This window comes from Passer domesticus, chromosome 2, assembly GCF_036417665.1.
Source record: "Passer domesticus isolate bPasDom1 chromosome 2, bPasDom1.hap1, whole genome shotgun sequence".
NCBI lineage: Eukaryota > Metazoa > Chordata > Aves > Passeriformes > Passeridae > Passer > Passer domesticus.
Window position 1 is genome coordinate 124,411,399 of NC_087475.1, and position 22,043 is coordinate 124,433,441.

General features: G+C 38.0%; 1 long non-coding RNA gene across 3 annotated transcripts in view; it reads left to right on the top strand.

The window, feature by feature from the left end:
• Window positions 1-22,043, top strand: part of LOC135295043 (uncharacterized) — a 332,142-nt gene that overhangs the window by 270,422 nt on the left and 39,677 nt on the right. For 2 of the 3 annotated variants that reach the window (XR_010357090.1, XR_010357091.1), the window contains exon 3: window positions 17,571-17,703. This is a non-coding gene — a long non-coding RNA (uncharacterized LOC135295043). Of the gene's footprint in view, window positions 1-17,570; window positions 17,704-19,639; window positions 21,057-22,043 lie in introns of those variants that run through there. The other variant, XR_010357092.1, reaches the window with a different exon arrangement.

The following is a 22,043-nucleotide window of genomic DNA, read 5'->3' on the forward strand; positions in this document are numbered from 1 at the left end:
AGGTCCAGGTTTCTGGGTAAAAAAGAATCAGCTGATATTATTAAACATATATATAGAAGACATAAATGTTGCTGTGTAAAAATATATCTCGTGTTCCATAATGGAGACCTGATTTTGTGTGTCCTCCAGTCACCCAAAATGCTGGCTTAGACTTTCTGATGTGGCAGAGCCCAGTTCAAAGGTATTTGTTGTCATTTTTTCAACAGAGGAGAATAGGATAGGTGGGTGCTGGAGAAGGTTCCAGCAGCATGGTCGGTGTGTGCACATAACAAGAAGTGTTGTGTTACTAGCTCAGGTTTTTGAGGGAGGAGTCTTAAATAATGTGATGAACAGTAATGGTAAAAAAAGTGTTCTGACAGCTTTAGGCTATTCTGAAAGAGCAGGAAGCATCCTTATGCAGTAATAAACATTTTAATTGCAGAATCTTTTAGGTTAGAAAAGACCTCTAAGGTCACTGAGCCCAGCATTTGACTGATCACAACTTTTTCAGCCAGACTAGAGCACTAAGTGCCACATCCAGTTGTTTCATAAACACCTCCAGGGATGGTGGCTCCACCAGCCTGAATTCTTTTGCTGGTGGTAGTTTAGAGGGTGAGGTTAATTACAGATGGCATGGCAAATATTTAATTTATTTCTTTATTATAAATAATTATTTACTTTAAAAGATAATATCATTCATAGTCTGCTGCACCCATTCTGTGAATATCTGTAAATGGACTTATACTTTTATAACTCCATTTTTTTATAAGCAGACTATTCTCACTGACTAGAGCACCTAAGTTTCTCCAGTAACCTTCTCTTTCCCTTTATCCTCTGACATTCTGCTATCTAGTTTACATATTTCCTCTGGCTCAAGTGATTTGAGATACTGAGGATGAAAATCATGACGGAAGACTCAAAAGAAATCATTTGGTTAAACCTCTGGGTGGCCATCAAAAAATCTTGTTTCAAATGCCTTTCAGCTGTGCAGAAATGAAGAGACCCTCATTGTGACACTCAGCTTTGATCAAATGTCATATCTGGGATTCCTTCTGCTCAGCAGTGTTTTTATAATAAGAACTATCATATTATAGGAGCTCAGACTTTAAAATGGCAGGAAAGGAAAGCCTGGGAGCTGGATGAGTTTTCCAATGGATCATAAACCCTTGGCACCCTCTGCAAGAGAGAAGTTAAAATAGCAGTACCTTCTTAGGGTTTTGGCAGCATCTAGATATTGGTGTATTCTGACTTAGACTTCTTCTCTGGTCTTGCATAAGTCACTGAAACTCCCTCAATTTTTTCTTTACATTTGTTTTTAATAATGATATTTTTCCTCAAGGAGAATAGAGTTCAGGTAAAGCAGGGTTGTGTTTGTAAAACTTGAGAATCTGTGACTTTGAGAATGGGGTAAAAATTTATCTCTGATTTTGCCCTTCTGTGAAATGTGTTATATATTTTACTTTTCCTCTTTTGTGCCTTTTTTGTTAAATTATATACTCTTGTTCATATTAATAATTCTTGCCTTGCTTCAATGATCACAGAGAATTCTTAGGGTTTTTTTTAACATGCAACTCCAGAATTTATATCTATATCATTTACAAAAATAATATATAATTTAAAAAATATATAAATTATTCCCCACATGTATAAACCACACACCCCTAGTCAAAACCATAAAAAATGTGTGAAGTTTTGTCTTTGCAAATATAACTACAGAACCAAAGAAGGCAGAAAAAAAAAAAACCTGTGCATGTATCTTAAATTTAAATTGTAAGCTTTACCTTAAATTATAAGCTTTAAATGATAAGCATTATTTAAATGACCATTTGAATGACAATTTGCAGGGTTCAGCCTCATGAACTGACCACATTAATGCTCTAAAACCTCAGTGTTGCTCCTCCAGCTCACTTTCTTCTCCATGAAATCAAAAATCCTTCTACCTGCTGCTGATTTCTCCACACTGAGTGATCCAGTTATTTGTTTAGCTCCAAATAGCATCCTATTAAAAGATGTAACTACTAAAAAGAGATAAATTTGACTTGGAAGTCTACTGTCTGCTGAAATGCTTACTTAAATCATGTAAGTAGTCTTGTCTCATTCTTCATCAGGACTAAAAAGTCAACCAAAGAAATCCTTTGCTGACTAGATCAGTATGGATGCCTTTCCCATCTCATTTTTCATTTATTTTGATGCTAAAGGCATTGTTCTTGTTTATTAAAGGCTTTGATTTTAAATAATTAAGCATATACCTTTGCTCACCTGTCCAAAAATGTCCATGTGGTGAAAGAAAAATCAAGTGAATATTAAATACAAGGAGAAGGGAGGGGACAGGAGAAGAGGGGAAAGGAAGAAACCTGAAATAGGCCTCTAAATTAAAAGTGACTGGTTTTTTTTTTTTTTGTTTTGTTTTTTTTTTTTTTTTTAAATCACGATATACCTACTTTTGTTTGAAGAAGTAAAATGGAAAAGCATTTCTTTTCTACTATGTAACAACCATTCATGAAGACATTTGAGGTGAATTTGCCCCTCTCTAGCTCCTTATTAAAAGCAGCTTATCTGGATTTGAGGGCTCAGGTAATTCCTTCTGAATAAGCCAGCAGTGGAGGAGAAGGGAGGCAACTGCTGTGAGTACACGTGTTTCTGGTGGTGGATCTCAGGAATTAAACACAGATGAGTGGTACCAGCAATCTTTAGTTTTGAGAGACAGGAAAAGACATTTGTTCAGAACAAAGTGGTAGGAAAATGTTGGCTTTATCATGAAGCAAATGTTAGGCCTCAGCATCCAGCAGATTTCATCATTCTGTGGCACTTATGTCACCTACTATAAAATACAGATCCTTGGAATATTTTACAGGCCAAAAAGAACTTTTGGGCTTTAATTTTTCTTATATATTTTCCTTATTTTCCTTACCTTGCAGTCAGTTATATATTTCAGCAATTTGTTGCTGCATTTCAAATCAGGGAAAAAATGAAAATTACCAAGGATAAACTTGTAAAATTTGTAGGTGAGCACAGCTTATGCAGCAAAAGAAATAGGTTAACTGCAAAGCAAGCATTGTGAATGAAGTCATGAGGAAGGTTCCTGGAAAGCATGACTGCATGAGAGTTTGTTTCACCAGAGAGCTTTAAAGCTTCCTTCAGGGAAGATCTGCCCATTGGTTTCCTGGGTTCAGTAAGCCTGTCCTCTCTAGGATCTCTCCAAAGCTGCTTGTATTTCTTCCATGTTACCATTTAGTCAGTCAAGTACTTTATTCCCCTTATTTTCTTTTATGCCTTTCCCCTTTCCCCACCTATTTCCTACCACTCTGTTAAATCACCAGGTTAAAATGAGTCTTTACAAAACCCTTTGAGATGCCATTATGTTCACATCTGATTTATTTCTCAGGCTTTTCTCTTCCCTGGTGCTACTCAATCTATATAAAGTGGTTATTTTAGTCCATGAAAATTCTTATGACAAATCAGGCACTGCACTGCTGAGGTGAGAAAGCCACATCAGGAGAGGCTTCCCTCAGGCTCCAAAATGCAAAGCAGCCCTGGAGATCTCTCATATTTGATTGATATTTTCATATTTGAAGTGAAATCCAAAGATGAGCAAATTGATGGGCATCACATTAAAGGCTTTTCTTATGAAGACTGAACACGATTTCTGTCAAAAAGCTGATCCTGCCTTTCACTGGAAGAATTTTAAATCTGTGGCTGGCAGAGCTGACTTCACAATTAATAAATATCATACCTGTGTGCATATGAAGTTGCCTATAATAGTGTCAATTCCAGCGAAATCTGTGGAGTTCTGTGTCTGTAAAGGCAGTGGAAAATTCCATTACACATTTCTGATGGCAGCAACAACAAGGTACAGCTCCTTCCCAACATGTCTTGAATACCTGATATGGCATTTTGGCCTGAGGAATTGCAATATGCAGACTGATGTGGGAAAACTCCATGGAGCTTCTGAATGGTGCAGCATGTCATAAAACCCAGGAACAACTTTATTTTCAAAAATAGAAGAGCTGAGCACATACATGGACATTGTGTCCCAGGATTATATTACACAATACCATCTCTGACACATTTAAAAAAATCATAAGAGATCAAATGTTTCACAGTTACAAGAATGATGAAATTTAGAAATTTTTTTTCCTATTTTGGAAAACCTGCAATATATATTTACTTCTTTAAATAAGATAGAACTTGTTAAACAAATGTATAATACTTCCCTTTTTGTTTCCCATGGGGTTAATTATGCATTTGGCATGAAAAGATTAATTTAGATATTTTATTGCCCTTTATTAAGCCAAACTATATTATTTCAGGAAAGAGTCATTGCAGCTTGTGGTATCAGTGTTCTTCCAAAGAGATGCCAATGTGGAAAAAGCAGAGATTTTCACATAGATTAAACCAACTGCTAGCAGTCCTACAGAGCAGCCTACAATTAATTAACAGTAGCTTCTGATGATCTGAAAATGGAAAGTAGTTTATGCTTTATTATCTGTGTATTGAGAGCTCATACTTTCTGTTTTCCTGGAGTCATCCGTTTGTTCTTTTAGTTCTTCACTAAAGGCTTGGGGAGCAGGTGGAGGGGAGATGATTTTATGTGTCAGAAAATGGGAAGGGTTCCTCAAACTGCCCTGTCCTGGGAAGAACAGGTCACTGCCTGGAGCTGCTGAGGCCAGTTGAGCTGCTGGAGAGCTCTGTGTCCCATGTGCCCAAGGAAGTTCATTATCCACAGTATGAAAAAGAGATGTTTGTTTGTTTATTTATTTGTTTCTTTGCTTGTTTGTTTTGAACCTGACATCCCCCATATCTTTTGATGTTCCTTTTGTTGTAAATGACAGCAAATAGTTATTCCTCACTCATCAGAAGCTCAAGTGCATGTTCTCAGGCAATACTCTGAAAAACCAAATCATCTGTGAGATAGTTGTGGTGGAGCTGAATCATGAACTCTTTTCATTAATTTTCTGGTTCGGGTGACTTACTATAAACCTAGAACGTCAGCTGCAGACACTCTGAAAATCGTAGACCTGCTATTGAATAGTAGATTCAATATTAAATATTTTCAAATAAAAACTAGATCAATTGGTAATATTCACAGCATTTTTATTGGTGGTCATGATTCATCCAGATCACCACATTCCATTTTGTCCTTGATATATGCACTCTTTATTAATGATAAACTAATGAAGTCAAGACCTAAATCCTGCCTTTACTGTTTATCCATGTTCTTCTAGCCTTTTCCAGCTAGATTACCAAAACATTCTCTTAACGGTATAGAGAAAATCTCTGAAAAAAAATGAAGAAAAATAGTTGTTGAAATATGCCATTTTGAAATTCAAAACATAAAAACTGTCCCATCAGAAAGTGTTCTAAAATATCACTGATTAATCATTGCATAAATCTTGGGGATAGAGAAAATGAATCTTAAGAATTTCACATTTCCAGTATTTGCAGTTAGGTCATCAGATTTCTATCCTTTGCAGTCTGTTTTGTCTTATCTCTACCCTTTGGGCAGCTCTTTGTTTCCTTGTCAATCCTAGAAGACTCAAAAATGCTCACAAGAGATTCATAGAATCCAATATCTGTAGGATCAAAATTGAAATGATAAACCAATCACCTGTCAAGTGTGCAAGTGCTTATTTAAAAAAACATTTTTAAAAAAAGCTGAAACTAAATAGGACAAAGTTGTATTTAAAAGAACTTCTCAGTTACTTCATTGAACCTGCAATCTCTCATTTGTAGGAAGCATTTTGTGACTCTGAAAAACCATGGATGGCACAACCTTTTAAAAATAACAAGCTTTTTTTAAAAACCATAAACCACAGCTGAGTGAATATATAAAGAAAACCAGTTGACATTGTCCCCTGTGTCTAACATTAGACATTCAAATTCTCTTTTAGAATCATAGCCTATGAATGACTGAACTTTCAGGAGACACATTCCATCTTCTGCTCTGGGCATGTAGCAGCATTGGCCAAGCAGCTGAATGCCCAGTGAACAGCCACAAACCCTTTCACATCTCTTTGATGGTGATACCAGTGATAAGAGCTTATGTTATTGCAAATATTGTTTTCCAGGAATGAAAAGTCCTTTCCAAAAGTGCATGGGCCAAGTTAGAAACTCTCAGTGAAGGAAAGTGCTGTCCCACACCCATCACCCTGGGTCACCCCAGATGGTTGGAGCATAAGGCAGCAGTGAAGTTGCCACTGTGGTGTCCCTGTGTCCCCAGGTCATGTGCCCAAACAAAGATGTTGCTCTCTTTTCTGAGCTGACCTTTGAGGGAACAAGCAGAATTTCGCTTTGGGTGTCATCTGCTCATTTGGCTCTCTATAAACCACCAACAGACTGGCTTCAAGGGCAAACATGCAATAAGACAGGGCTTCCCCAAGGGGCTTTATTAGAGAAATTATTTTAAGTGCTTCTGGCCAGGAGAAGTCTGATGAAGACAGATGGCAAAAAGGAGGAGTTTCTTTCCAAAGGGAACGATTTTTATTTTTCAAGCTTTGCTGCAATGTCACTGTGTTTCTGGGAAAAATTTAAGAACTGGGTCTGCACAGAAAAACAATAAATTCATTAATGTGGGTAAACTATCCCAAATGTTTACAATGGCACAGGGTGTTTTTTATAACTATTATCTTTCCTAAAATATTTTCATTGGGGTGTGTTTTTAGCAGGAGATATTCACCAACTGGGGCTGCCTTAATGTGAGGGTTGGGAATATTTCCTCCCTCTTATGCACAGCAAGGAAAGCAGAGATTAAACTCCTTGCATAACCCAGTGTAAGAGACACTTTAAATGGGTGAAATACCAGAAGGAACACTAATGAGCACAAGTAATTACTGAAAATGGGCAGTGAGAAGGAACACAGAAGGTGAGGCAAGGTGTAAAGACTCTGTGTAAAGGAGGAGCAGCACCAATGAGCGCAGCTCCTGAGTTTGCTTGTGCTGCTGCCCCTACATGAGAGTCCTTCTGTAAAACATTTTCTGATTTTCTAAAACATTTTCTAAAATAATTGCTGATAAAATGCAGACTTTCTCTGTGGGCTGGCTGACTCCCTGGTTGTCACCTGGTACCTGTGGCATGTCACCCACAAAGGGAGCAGTGATGAGCAGCAGCTGGAGCAGCCCAAGGTGAGCAGGGGGCAGGCAAAGCAGAAGTGACTTGGTACAGCTTTGAGGATCAGTCAGGAGTCACTACTGAAAGGTGACAGGAGGGAGCCAAACTTCACTGAGAGCATGAAAGGCTTCTGGCTGGGTATCACAGAGCAGAGCCCAGCAGAAAAAAACCACTAAGATGTTCAAGCTTTGGTTGTCTCTTCAAAAGGGAGGGCAGAGCAAGTCTAACTTCACAATCTGGTGTGTGCTTCTGGTACCATCTCTGAGCCCACAGAGGAAAGCCTTCAGCCTGGACTCATCCCAGAAAATCTATGTTTCACAAATACATTTTCTTATAATAAAATATTATTTGGCATTCAGACAAGTCCTTCTGCATGCTGTGCCTCATTTGGAGAAGACTTTATTGCTGGCTGCTAATCAAATTCTGTCTTTAGGATTTCTGCAGTGGGCTCACAATTAAGAACCAGTCCAAACCATAATGAGTGCTACAAATTACTCTGGGTATCGTGAACTTCATTATCTCACACTAAACCTATTTTTTTATAATAATATCATAAAGAACATTCATGTAGTATCATAATGAAGTTCACGATACCCAGAATGCATAGAAAAGATTCTTTGGGAAACAGATTCAAAGTATATCACAGGAGTCATATCAAGATTTCATAAATCTTTATGATAGCAACACCACTTTATTTATAGTATAATTTTTTCTAAATGGTGATAATTGCTGTAACTCTTACCAGAATAGGGCAATCTCTAATTTAAAAAAGCAAAATTCTTTAATTATGTTTTTAAAATATCAAGCTAGTTTTTGTGAAGGGTTTTAAGCTGAAATTGAACATATTTTTAAAGTTTGGTTTGAGGGTTTTTTTCTGTTTTTCAATTGATACAATATTTGATAGCCAGGTACCTCAGGATTGTTCCTTGACAGCTTTGGGACACAAGAAAGAATAATATCTGTACTCTTTTTTTGGTGTAAACACATAATGTCCCTACCCTAAATTTTGTATTCTCTTCTAATTGCATGAAAATTATTGGGCTTTGGTTTTTGTTTGTCACCTGGGTATTGCAAAGCAGTAGCACCAGTTTGCCTGGTTGTGATGCAAAAGGGAGAATTTTGCAGCTATGTGAGGCAAATCCAAGCTAAAATATAAAGTCATCAGCTACATAATTCTGGGTTAATATTTTCAGAGTTTCTTGAGCCTCATTCTTGTCAAGGAGAGTATTTCTCAGGCAACAATATTAGCTGGGTATTTATATTTACAGTGTTTCAAACCAGTCTGCTTTAGCACAGAGATTTTGTCAGAGCACACAGATTTTCCTGGAGCCCCATTTTTTTGTGACATTTCAGGCTCACAGCCACAGAGCTTTCTGTTAAATCAGGCTCTCAGCCTGTGCTGAAGGATCTTTGCTGTTGCCAGGTGGAAATGAACTTCCTAATATTGGTGTCAAATCTGGGAAAAGGGACACAGTATTTTATTATTTGCTTTGGTTTGGATTCTTTTATTCCATAACTCAAAAGATTGGAAAATAGCTCTTATTTAATACCAAATCAAATAGCTCAGGCACCTACATTCCTCATTTTGGTTTTAGGAATGCAGTTGTTGCTTAACAATTATGGTTGCTACTGTTACAGTGCACTGGATTGAAAAAGAAGACAAAACAAAGTAGACAATTTTTGTGTTTTAAGTTTGTTGAATTCTGACAAAAATCAGCCTGAGAGGAATTTGTTAATCATCATGATTTATACCCCTTATTTCTATATTTGGTAATTAATACCAGAATGTAGAAATACAAGGTACCATGCCTCTCCTTTAACCAACTGCAGCTGCTATAATATTTCAAACAAGTTGCTGTTCTTGCTCTTGTAGAAAAGAAGCTCTGGTAATTTAATTTGGTATCTAATGGTATCACAAAATATTCTTTTGTTTGTTTTTATTTTTCCCTTATCTCAGCACTTGGGGGTGAAATGGCAATGCAGAGGCTCTGCTTAAGGTGCAGTTGTTTGAGGGACTTCCAAAAAAAAAAAAAAGCATCCAATGAAGATATATAATGTGAGGGCATTGACATTTGTGTGTATATTTTGTGTGTGTATATATATAACAAGGGCAAAAATATCCTCTAAATCAGATCTACTGTATCCATATCATATTGATATCAAAGTACAGGAACAGAAAACAGGATTAATTTGTGCTGTCCAGATAGAGACCCCAGGAACCAAAAGATTGAGTGGTTTTGGTCAAGGTCACCCTGGAAACCAGTAGCAGAGGTGAAAATTGATATACCCAGTGCTTGATACAGATAGCTCAGCTCCAGCCCATGCCAGCAGCCCCTCCATCCAAATGGATGTGCCACCAGTGGTACTCTCTGGTTAATATGATCCCAGAAGAAAAGGCAGGTGCTGAGAGGGCTTTTGATACAGGCTGGTGTATATTACAAATGGTTTCAAACATGGAGAGGAAAATAAGCTAAAGTAAGGGCAGGTCAATGAAGTCTTTATGAAGTGGAAGTAATTCTGTTGATACAGTCTTAGGAATTTAAGCTTCATAACTGGTGCTAAAAATTTAAGGCATTGGGGATTTTAATGCTGTGTAAGGGACCGAGGGCAAACTTCAATCTAATTTTGTGTCCCCCACATACAAAAAAAAAAAAAAAACAGGATAAGAAGTGTTTGAAGACATCTTTGGATCTGTAGTTTTTGCAGCAAGCAATGCCACGTGATGCTAACTCAGATGGACTTTTGCACCCTATGAAAAAAAATCATCACCAGCAACTAACTCCAAATCAAAAATCCAGTACTTTACATCACTCTCACTAAATATTTCACAGGATGGAAAGAGCTGCCACAGAGGAAATATTTTTTAAAAATAATATTTTGTAATTTCCGTGAGAAGGCTCAATATGGCTGTTGTATTCTGAGGATGGGAAGAAGCAAAACAAACCAAGAGGTAAAAAATAGTGAGTCTCAGCAGTTAGCTAATTGTGTTTTGTACAGCAAAAAGAGATTTCCTATGACACTGGTCCCAGGAGCACCAGCATGGGAAAATGCTTAAAAGCATTCTCCTGTTGGGTGGAAGTCTGTGTGCCTGTTTGATTGAGTGGAAGGAGTGCAGGGAAAAAATGAGAACACAAATCCATGTTTTGGCTGCCACACGGTCAATACAGTAATAGGTCAGCAGAAACATCAAAACACAATCAAGAGCTGTCTTCAGGGCTGTGAGTGAGCAAGAATTGCTGGGCAGTAAGCCAAGGGAAAGGAGAAGAGGTCTTCTGTTGTTCTTAGAGCTCATCAAGAGGCGCTAAAGGAGCAAACTGAAATCTCTTTCTATTGAAAATAAGATCTGTGTTCAAATCTGCATGTGCAGTTTCATTACATGTGGCATAGCACAGCTGCCCTCTGTTCTCTCCCCTGAGCTGAGTAAACTTTGGGGGCAAGGAAGCTGTAAATACCGCACATCCAGTTTGTACCACGCTGCAAAAATTTTTGTGCAGCGTGTTTGGGGTGGGTGCAGTACTCAGGAACATTAAAACCAAGAGTCATTGCAAGTAAATGCTTAAGACTTTATATGCAACTTTTGTCAATGTTGCTTTGCTTTAAAAAACGCAAGTCGTGAGCACCTGAGAGCTTCAAGTTTATTTTTTAATCTTTCCTTTTTTGAAAGACAAGGAAATAGTCCTCAGTGTTCAGCTCTGAAAAGGAACTGTAGAAGTTCATATAACATTATATCCACATGCAAAAGGACACACATGTAAATTTCCATGTGTCTGCACCTTCCCATACTGTAACCAAGGAGCCATTTTTCAAAAGGAGTTTGTGATAGCCCTTTAGTGTTAAACTCAAAATCATATTTCATGTTCCAGTATCTGCCTTTAAACTCACTATCAGCAATGAGATAAGTTTAAAATGTCAACACTCTGATCCAACTTTAACACAGAAAGACCAAATCATTTTTTCAAGCAATGGGAATTCTGAGAAACAAGTAATTTCTTGCTCTTCCTATCACACTTCTGTCTGGCCTCGGGGGCAGGAATGTGTTGGATGAAGTGGTAAAAAATGTAGAAATATAAAGAGAAATGACACCATTTCCATAGCAGATTGATTTACATGACAGTGATAGATTTCTTGAAGGCTCATGAAGATTTGATCTCCAACAGAAGACATTAAAAAGACATTATGGAATCATCATGTAGCTATACAAATTTGTTGTATATTCCTTCAAATATTAGCCTGTCTAAAAGAAACAGAGATATCAAAAGCTCTTGGGCTTGTGAGATCTGCCCTTGGGTGTGGTAACAAATGATTGGTCTGATTCCCTTCATTATCTCAGTGGGCATCATTTCCAAGACAGTTAGGGAGTTTTGCTGGCAAGGTGAGCATCCTTCCTTTTGTGGCAAAGTTCTTTAAATTCCCAAAGCAACTTTATTGATAAACAGTTTATATGCAAGGATTTTTATGACCATGATTTTTGGCTTTACTGAACCTCTTCACATACAGTGAGGTTGGGTGTGGCAGCTCCTCTGCTGGTCTTGATGCCTTGTGAAGGCTGACCTAGAACAGAGACTAGACAGAGTTAAAGTTAAAGCAGGGATTTATTTAAAGGCCTCCATGGATCCACCTTGGGCAGCACAAGAGCCCAGCCAGGGCTGCACCCAAGATGAACAAAAATGGTCACAAAAAATGGATGACTGGTCAGGAGGTCTCTCATTTTTTTATAAGTTCTGCTCATTTGCATATTGGAGTTAATTGTCCAGTTACAGCTTCAGCCCATGCAGTCCCATCCTTCTTGTTTTTCTCTCTTCATTCTGCCATTGTTTATGCTCTTGGGCCTGAGATTTGGATCATTTGTCCTTGGTCCCCAGCTAGAGAAGGAATTGTTTTGTCTCCCTGCTCTGTGCAGAGAGCTCACCATCCCCTAATATGAAGCACAGAACTACACGCTAAATAGCACAGAATCTGAAAAATATAAAAGCTAAAAGCTGAGGCATCAGTCTGAGATCTCTCTTCATGCTCCTCCTCTATATTCAAGATTTGCATTCACACAGCAGGAAAAAGTGTGGTGATCTGGAAAGCATCTAAAGAATCTTTGTGGGTGCTTGAGGAAAAATGCAGATCTAAAATAGGTCTTTTAGAGACCTGCAATACCACAGAATCACATACTGGCTGAGGTTGGAAGGGACATCTGCAGCTCATCTTGTCCAATGCTCCTCACCCAGGCTCACTGCTGCCTCATGGCAGCTTGGTGTGCACCAGGACCCCAAATTCTCTTTGCAGCTCAGGATGTGTGGGGTGTCAGTAGGGCTGCAGCCTTGGCCTGCCTTGTCCATAGGCCTGGGCATATGTGAAAAGAGGTGATATTTGAAGTCATAAGCAGGATTCCACCCATCCAAAACCCACAGATGAAACACTTAGAAAAATGCTTTGAAAATATATCCCCAAAACACAGAAAGCACCTTCATAATTAAATACACTCCATAAGTCAAATGGCATTGTAAATTAATTCCTAGGCAGTCCAAATGACCCTTTGGGATGGTTTTATCTCAGTAAAAGAGATAACCTGCTACAAGTACCTGCCAAGCCTGATGGGGCAGGATAAACCTGCCTGTGAAATTTTTAAGGTGCAGTACCCAAAAGGCTTTCACCTTCCTGTGTAATAAGTTTGAAACATTGAGTTCATGTCAGAAAAGCTGATGCTGAGGCAATACAGTCTTTCCAGCTGTATTTCCATTTTTATCACAGTCTCCCCACCAGGGGACAATGAGGAAAAATGCAAAATTCCCTGGCTCGTAGTACAACCAACAAAGGGGGTTCTTCCTCTGTTTCTGGACATGCAATGTAAGCTGTATTGACAGCAGTAATACAGTAACTTTTGCTTTTATGCCTTTCACATGAAGGAAAGCAGATGAAAGCAGTTGGTACCATCATTATTTGCAGCCTTCTGCATAAACTGTGACAGACCTTCATAAACACAACACTAACCATGAACCTTGCTGGGCATAGAGACTACATGGGCTGGAATCTACAACTCAAAATGAAGGATTTTTATATTCCTGAGCACATTTATATTTATATTTATATTCTGCAGATCAAACTACCCTCAAAAGGCTATAAAATGGTATTAAAATTGTATAGGTTGTATTAATCAGTCAGCACAACAGATCCATACTTTGGTGGTTTGTTCTTGGCAGTTCTAACTACCTGCACTTTTGGATGGGGCTCTTTTCTGCTGCAGAAATGAGTCACAAACCTTCAGAATATGAGGATTCATTCTCTGGTTTAACACAAACCTGGGTTGGGTTCTTTTAACCAAAATGTCAGTATGTTTTGAATTAAAAGAGGAGAGATTTAAACTAATGGAAGAAATGCTGGTGAGGCCCTGGCGCAGGTTGCCCAGAGAAGTTGTGGATGCCCCATCCCTGGAAATGTTCAAGGCCAGGTTGGATGGTGCTTGGAGCACCCTGGGATAGTGGAATTTGTCTCTGCCTATGGCAGGGGTGCTGGAATGAAAACTCAAGCCGTTCTGTGATATCAGTTTGCAGAATAGGGGTCACTGGGGATAAGAGAAGAATTCTCAAGGCAGACCTGTTTTGGCATTCTTCTAATGTGCTGCTGCCCAAATAGAAGAGAGAAAATTGAAAATACATAATTTGTCTACCATTTCCATATAAGCATCTCCTGTAATTGCCAAAATACTCTGGAAATACTTTCTGACATGCAATCTTCTTACTATTTTCTGGTCTTTGCTGTTTTTAGGGGGTTTTTTGTTTGTTTGTTTGGGTTTGTTTGTTTGTTTGTTTTATTTTGGGTTTTTTGTTCTTTTGGGTTTTTTTTAATTTATTTTTTTATTTCTAAGTAATGGATCTTTAATGAATTGTGACGTACTTTACATTGCTCATTATTAGCCTGACATGTGGCCTTGTTTTCTCTTACAACCTGTGGGTGGTCATGCACTCACCTGTGAGCTTTGTTACCAGCCATGGAAGACTGATTTTATCGAAAAGTAAACGACCATCTCAGAATTGCTTTAACGTAATTGGAAAAAAACCTCTGTTTCTCTAAAGCCAACCATGCAGTGCACTAAAGCCAAGAAAACGTCCCTCATTGACATCCCTGGGCTTTGGCTTGGGACCCCTGCCAGTGTTTTATTGAAATGGGCTTTTAACAGTTTCATATATTCAGCTCCAACCAATTCTCGAGTTCAGTGAGAGAAATGTTCTAGAGCTGAATTGTAATGTACCCTGCTAGTAAAAATATTCATTTGATTACAGTGGCTGGCTGCCACTGTATTTATTTTGAAACTACAAGCTGGTGCTGCACTTTTCTGAAATCCAAGACTGGAAATTAGGCACAAGTGTCATATTTACAAAATAAAACCTATCAGAGATCTAAGAGCTCTGGAGTGAACAGGAGCAGGAAAAGGAAAAGAAAGAAGAAACACCTGTAGCAAGCCCTGGAAAAGGGAGAAACAATCAACACATTAAAAAGCCTCATGGACTTGCCACAAAGGATAAAGATTCTCAGTTCTTGGGGCAGCTATAGAAAACCTGATTATCTCAGTTCAGTCAGGTATTTCAAGCCTCAGAGAACAAAGCACTTTTTATTACTGTTATATAATAATATCTTGGCCTCAGTGTTGGCCAATTGTCTCTTTCTTTTCTGAAAACAGAGAATACAATTTTATCAAGTCAGCAGTGGAGAATTGCATTATGTATTCCAAAAGGTTTAAATTCATCATATATTTATTAAAAGGAAGCCAACAGAGGATGTTGAGATATTTAGGGCATTTTGTATTAATTTTTATTTATGGGTAGTTTGCTGCTGCAAAAGCCACCGAGACGACATGGCAGGAGTTAATATTGAGTTTTCCTCTTCCTCTACAAAGCCCACTCAGGTCAACACTCTTCCACCTTTCTGTTTTATGACAAAGCTGAGTTCTTCTCCTTGAAAATACAGTTTTTAACATTACTCAGTGTTATGAACTTTGTCTAGTCTTCAGCTTAGAAAAAAACACCCTAAAGACATTCTTCACCTCCAGTTTAACCCATTTTTGAAGTAAAACTGCCAGAATCAAGTCTCAACAGCTTCCAAATGAAGTGCCATAACCCCAGCTGCGTGGTGACACTTACATGGAGTTCACAGGCTGGGCAGAAATTGAACTGGGTGGCTCAGTCCTGCCAGAAGGCTTGAAAACTTAAAGATAAAATGGGAAAGAGGGTGGCTGAAGAGGAAAAAATAATTATCCAGGAGTAACTGCTTGACATGATGGCTGCTTTCATCAATTTTAATAATTTTCATTAACGTTATTGAACAAGAATTATAGACCTTATTTTCAAGCTTCTATCTTCTTATAGGCAATTCATTTCACTCCTTATTTCCAGTACATCATTATTTCTACCTTGCATCCTATTTCATTCTCTTTTATATCTTTTGGGTGCCCAGTTACTCTCCATTAAATATTAATAATAATCTTTTTAATTTATCCTGTAATTTGGAAACAGAGGAACGCTGCCGTGGCTCTTGTCTTTTCCCAGGGACAGTATTTCTGAGCAGTGCTGGGGGATTCCAAGTGGGAGTGCATCCATCTCAGGGGGAATCAGGCCTGGGCTGACAGCACAAGGATTGTCCTGCCACTCTCATCTGCTGGAGCTGTATGGAAGTGTCAGAAGGGATAAAGGAGGAATATAGAGGCCTCAAATGAGTTTAAATCCTTATATGTTCTAAACTTTTTGAACAACCCTTTTGCAGAACCAGATGCACCAATCATCCTCCACGTGCTGTTCATCCAGGAGGGCTGCCCTGCTGGGAACGAGCAGCTGGGAGAAAGCAGAAAGACCTGCTCAGACACAGCAAATGGATTTCATGTCTCCCTTCCCAGGGTTTTTCTGAGACTGCTGTGCCAGGCAATGAGCATCAGGCAGGTGTCAGATCACAGACAAGCTCTGCCTGTCATTTCTGCAAATCAGGGATCTCAAAATCCAATTTTTTGCCATTCAAAATCCCTTTTGTGGCAGTGTGTGGAGAAATTCACAACCCCGGAGGTTTGTGTCCAAAAAGGAGACAGAGGAATCCTGGAACTTTATTCAAATAAAGGAAGAGGCTGTGGAATCTCTCAAATTGTTGGGGGATGCAGCTCACTTTTTATCCTAATTTCCCATCTGCATCACCCTCTTCTTTCCCCCACTGGCCGAGGTACTCAGAAGGTACAGACTTCCCAAATTGCCTCTATGCCCCTCTCTAATATGCACCCCCTTTTTTTCCTCTCTTATATAACAAAACACTATTCATAATTCTATGAAGCCTTTGTTCTTTCCTCCAAGTTCAGATATTTAAAATGGCCTTGGCTGAGCACCTGTGCATGTCAACTGGTAACATTTTCTAGAACTGATGCTTTCTGCTGCTGCCCCCCTAACTGTAAGTCCCTGGCCCTGTCTGCAAGCAGATCCTCATGGTCTCTTTGTAAGGACACATTAATCTTATTCCTTCCAGCAGGAAAAGTGCTACTGGAAGCTCTGAGTGCAGCTGAGCCACTGTTCACAGAGGATGGAAAGAGCAGGAGGGTCACTGCTCTGCTTCAGGATTTTTGGGGGGGAGCATGGGGTGTTTTAAGGGCATTGATCTGCTTTTTGAGCAAGAAGATAGTAAATCTCCAGCCCCCAGCTTGGTGATAGAAGAGGCATTTCACACTGACTTTGCCTCTCAGTGCTGATTTCAAGCAGAGCCACAGCACATCCTCAGCTGTGATGGATGTGAGCAGTCAGGGATATCGTCACCTTATCAATAGGATGAGGAGGGACATTAAACATGAGAACATGTCAGTCTGAATCAACTCAAAAATATCTTGTTTCAGGACAAGCTGTAAAGTGATTATTCATTTTAGATAGAAGTTGCTGCAGATTTATTCTTGTCTTCTTTTTCCTAAAAATGATCGATAATAAGATTTTTCTAAGCTGCCCCAAGAATTGAGAATCTTTATCCTTTGTGAGATATCTCTCACTGAGTCCATGAGGTTTTGTGCAGTGTACTAAAACAGAATTCCCTTAGACCTCAATCTGATTTGCAAATTAAAAAAAAATAAAAAAATAAACCCCTCCATGTTCTTTGATTAATATATTTAAATATTTTCCCATTTAATTAAAGAACTGCTTTATTCAAATGGAAGTCCTGTACTTATAACTGAAGAATGTGATGTTGTGTGATGACCATGCAAGGAAAATGGTTTTTGCTAAAAATTAAATATTTTTCTGACATCTGCCACTCAAAGTTGTCTTTAAAAAATGATGGGCAACATTTAGAAGATAAGGATTCTTTCCTATTACCTTCACACCTAGACAACCACGCCTTTTAGTTCTGGACACAGATTGCCAGTGCTGTGTGTTAATAAATTAATCACCTGTTTCAATAAGAATTTAAAAGACTTCAGTGAGTTTTATTTACATGAACCCCACTTATAAAAATATATCTTTTTTTTTTTCCATCTACAACAGTTCTCGAGATGCTAATGGACAAGAAGAGGCCAGAATCTGGAAGAATCCAAGGAGGAAATTTGTTGAAACTTCCAAATATTTAACCAAGATTATAATTACTGATGGAATTGAGGATTGATCATTTTTTTTTGAGGTAATTTGTCCAAATCCATTCCATGGTGCTCAGTTGAAGGTACAGAGGTGTGGCTGAGTCTGTGTGTCCGGGAAAATTGAGTTATTCACCTAATGCTCAAACTGGGAGAGATCTGGGACCACAAGCTAATTCCATCCCGACTATTGAAAATCCTATATTAAATAGGTCACTGATTTGCTTTATTTTTTATCCTCAGTGAGATTTTACTAATGTTGTTAATATAATTAAGGTATAAGGAGTTTGCCTTCAAGTGTGGTCATCAAAAGTGTTTCCACTTGTTGAAATGTCTTAATTCTTTCCTGTTTTTATTTTACTTCAAAGGGTTTTAGTTGCTAGATCAGATGAGAGACAGGAAGAGTTAAAAAAACTCAACAAAAAAACTCAGAAAGGCAGAAAATGAAACTTCTTCAAGAAAATTATATTTTTAGAAAAATAATTACTCCAGGTTCTGAGGTGAATATTTCAACTTTTGGCTGATTCTTTTACCTGAACTCTGAACTAGCTGCTAATGAGAAACTGGGGTCAGCCATTTCCTAACCTCAACCAGAACAAGCAAACCTGAAGTTTCTATTAAAGTAGGTAATCTCTGATTTATTAGGGAGCATGGACTGATAAGTTTTGAGAGGGCATTTCCAACATTACTTGTTCAGTAGTTCTGGGTGATTTATAAAGTCACTTAATTTTGTGAGCTTAGAAAACTAATATTTCAACGATGGATTTTTTTTTTCTTTTGTGTTTGCTACAGATACATTGAAATAAAAATATGTCCACAGCTAAATTAAATGTATTTAGTATCAAGGGTGTGGTCTGATGGTTTCTACATTGTAAAAGCAATATGGTTAACAGACTGGAATTTTGAAACATTCTTTTCATCTCAAGCTTAAAGAGATTTTCACATTAAAAAAAATGAATAAAAAGCTATCTAAATGGGAATCAATTGCCAACATTTCATTATTGCAAATATTTTCCACTCAGAAAGTGACTCCCAGTGTTGTCATAATATTTAAGGGCTGTGGAAAATGGAGAGAAGTGCTGGCAATATTTGAAAATTGCATAACAGACAAGACTGAGGAGCATTTCCAAAACCTCCACAAAAAAGGATTATTTCATCATCATTATATGAAATATCTATATCTATCTATATTATATTCTAATGGTACTATGATAGAGTGCAGTTCTCATCATGTCTGGTCATCCTGATATTAATTTTCCATTGAAACCAATAAAAAGACATATAATCAAGGCACTAAGAAAAGAGGGGGGGAAAAAGGACCTACAGGAAATGCAATTTTCCTTTTGTTTTGTAATTATAGTAGATAAGCATACATAATTAAATTGAAAGCAATAATTTAAATTTGTCAAAAAGAATTATTCTTTCACATGAAAAAAAATTAGCCTGCAATAATGTGTCAGAAACTGTGATGGAATTTTAGACAATAACCTAGTTCCTGTGGACTAAGATTTTAGCATTTCACAAGTGAATTAGGTGGCCATTTGTGTACTGTGGAAATGAAGACAGACGAATTATCCCAAATGAAAAAAATGCTTGAAAAAGTTGGGAATTTTCTTGTATTTCCCTCTGAAGACAAATATCAGGCCTTTATTTTAGAGACAGTTTAAGATGGAGACAAGACTTTATGAGAAGGTTTCTATTTACTGCAAGTTAAGGTGTAAATACCAATCTTATGTTCAGTGTCATAAGCCAGGAGATGTCATATTTTAGGTACTGTTTTACCCACATGAGTATCCACCTGAATTCTGAGACAATTTTGACAAACCTGCTGCAGCAATTTTTGAGGAGGGCTATTTTTAAGGAGTTTGAGAAGGTGTAATAATCTCTGACCTGGCAAGTATCATGGCAGGCCTTTGCTCTGTACCAATTATCTTAAGCTAAAATGCTAATTAGATCTGGTTTGCCTTTCCAAATGCTTCTTAGGAGTATTATCAAGAAATGCTTGAACACCTCAGAAGAAAGCATTGCTTTCCACAGCTAAGGAGGAAACAAACTTAAAATGGCTGAAAAATTACTGCAGAGAAGGAAACAAATCCATATTCTGAGAAGAACAGAGAGACTGAAGTATTTGCAAATGTTTTCCTTATAAAATATACTTATTTTGGCACTGAGTTAGGCATTGACTCCCCTGCACTAAGCCTGTTTTCACTGCAGGTGCCACCCATGCCTGAAATGCCTTCAGAGGACAAAGGAGCAGAGCAGAGTCTCTCTCACAAAAAACCAAACCTGCTGCATCTCCTCTTTAGTCAGAGCAGCATTTCACTTCTCTGGAAATCACAGTCCAGAGGATGAAGGAAACACCATGCTGGAGCTGTCAGCATTCCTTATCTCTGTTAAGATATCACTTTAGCATCACTTTTGTTCAGAAGAGACTGCAAATAATGAGTATAAACTGGAAAAAAATCCCAACTATTCAATTTCCTAGGCAGACACCTTATTTGCATGGCCATCCATTTGTTTTTAAGTGACTCTCAGCTCCTGTGTCCCACTCTGTGAGATAAAACACAGCCAGGGAGCAATCTCTCCTCGCTCTTACCTCAGGGCACAAATGGCTGGGCTGAGGCTCAGGAGGGAAATGAAGCAAGCAGCACATTCTGTTGTACCTGTGTGGATAAAATAGAATGGACACCGAGGGCACAGTCTTAAATTCTCTATAGGTAATCCTGGAAAATCTCATATCCCTTCCAGCATGGCTTCCCAGGGCGGACCAGCTGTAGGAGCAATTCTGTTTTCTCGTACTAAAACAGGGAGCAGAAAGTCCTCAAGGGATGGTGCAGAAACTGGGAGCTTTTTTTTAGGGAGAAAAAACAAAGTAACCAAAACCAAAGGCTCCTCATGTTCCTGTGGCTGCTTTGGCTACATTTGGGGTAGATAAGCAAGAAACCCCCTCACCTCCCTAAACCCAGCTGCAGACAAAAGTCACACTGACCACTGCATTTACAACAAAAAATGCAAAGAGAGAGAAGTGGTTTATGAATTATTTGATGTGCATGAGGTGCCCTGAAGCACAGGAAAAGGTTAAGAAAGATGTTACACAAAGGTAATCTCAAGAATTTTGTTGCTACCACAATTTAGCACTGGCTTTGGTCCCCACCTTTTCTGGAGCTGAAGAAAATGCAGCAGCTCCTTCCCTTTCTGCACTCTAAGGGCTTGTTGTTTGTAGAATAATGGCCAAAACAACTTTGCATAACCATATATTTTAAAAAAAATAATCTGCAATATTTGCGTCAGCCACTTATGTGGAATGTTTTTAGCTTCCACATTGCTTGAGGTTTAGGCTGAATTTCAACAAAAGTTCTTAAAGCAGAATTGAACCAACATTACATCATCTGAAGTGAAAAAGGAGCTTTGCATAGCAAAAAAAATGAAAGCTGTTTTGGATTCATATATGGCCCACAGAGTTGTTTTGGTTTTTTCCTAAAAATGTGTGTAAATAGATAATTTAGCACACTTCAGTCACATCTATAATTTGTCTTGCATAATATAATTTCTAACAAATTCAATTGTATTTGAAATATGATAACAAGAAGGCAACTAAACACTTATTCTTGTTCAGTCCAAGGCTTGTGGTAGATTTAATTCTTATTTAAATTTACTAAAGTTACAACTGTGCTATTTTTACAGGATATTGTTGGGGTTTTTTCCCCCTGGTTCATGCATCATATTAGAATTTATTTAATCTCCTTTTATTTTGAATGCTATAATTCCATTCATTCCACAATTAAACAAGTCACTATGAGGTAATCTGATAATTCTCTCACCTCAAAAAAGCTCTATGAAATGAAGTGGGGTTATTTGTGTGCTAGTCCTTCAAAATCAAGATGGAAAAATAGGCATTGGCATAAATACATAGGTCATAAAAAACTTGGAATATTTAGAGTTTTCTGGACCACTTCCACAGTGGTATACATTGTATAGATCATTTGAAGGAGAGCTGTAGCAGTGCACTCTGCTGACTCTTGGAAAATCCAGCAAATATTTTGCAGGAGGCATCAACTACTCAGCTTTGTGCGTAACACTGAACTTTTATGAAATGTGTTATTATTAAGGATTAACTACAGCATTACCTTTTAATAGGATTGTAAATCTTTAATTACAGTTCAATATGGTACCAACTAAAATTGCTTTTCCAACAAAACATTTTTATTAAATGGCAAAAATATGAAATTTCCTTCAGAAGTAAAGAAATCATAACTTTTTGGGGCATGAAAAATTCCTGCTGACTTCAAAATTTGCCAGTGCGAGCCCACTGAATAACACGGAATTTATCCAGTCTGCCACTATAAAATTATTTTTAATAATTTTAATATCCATTAAAGTGTCAGAT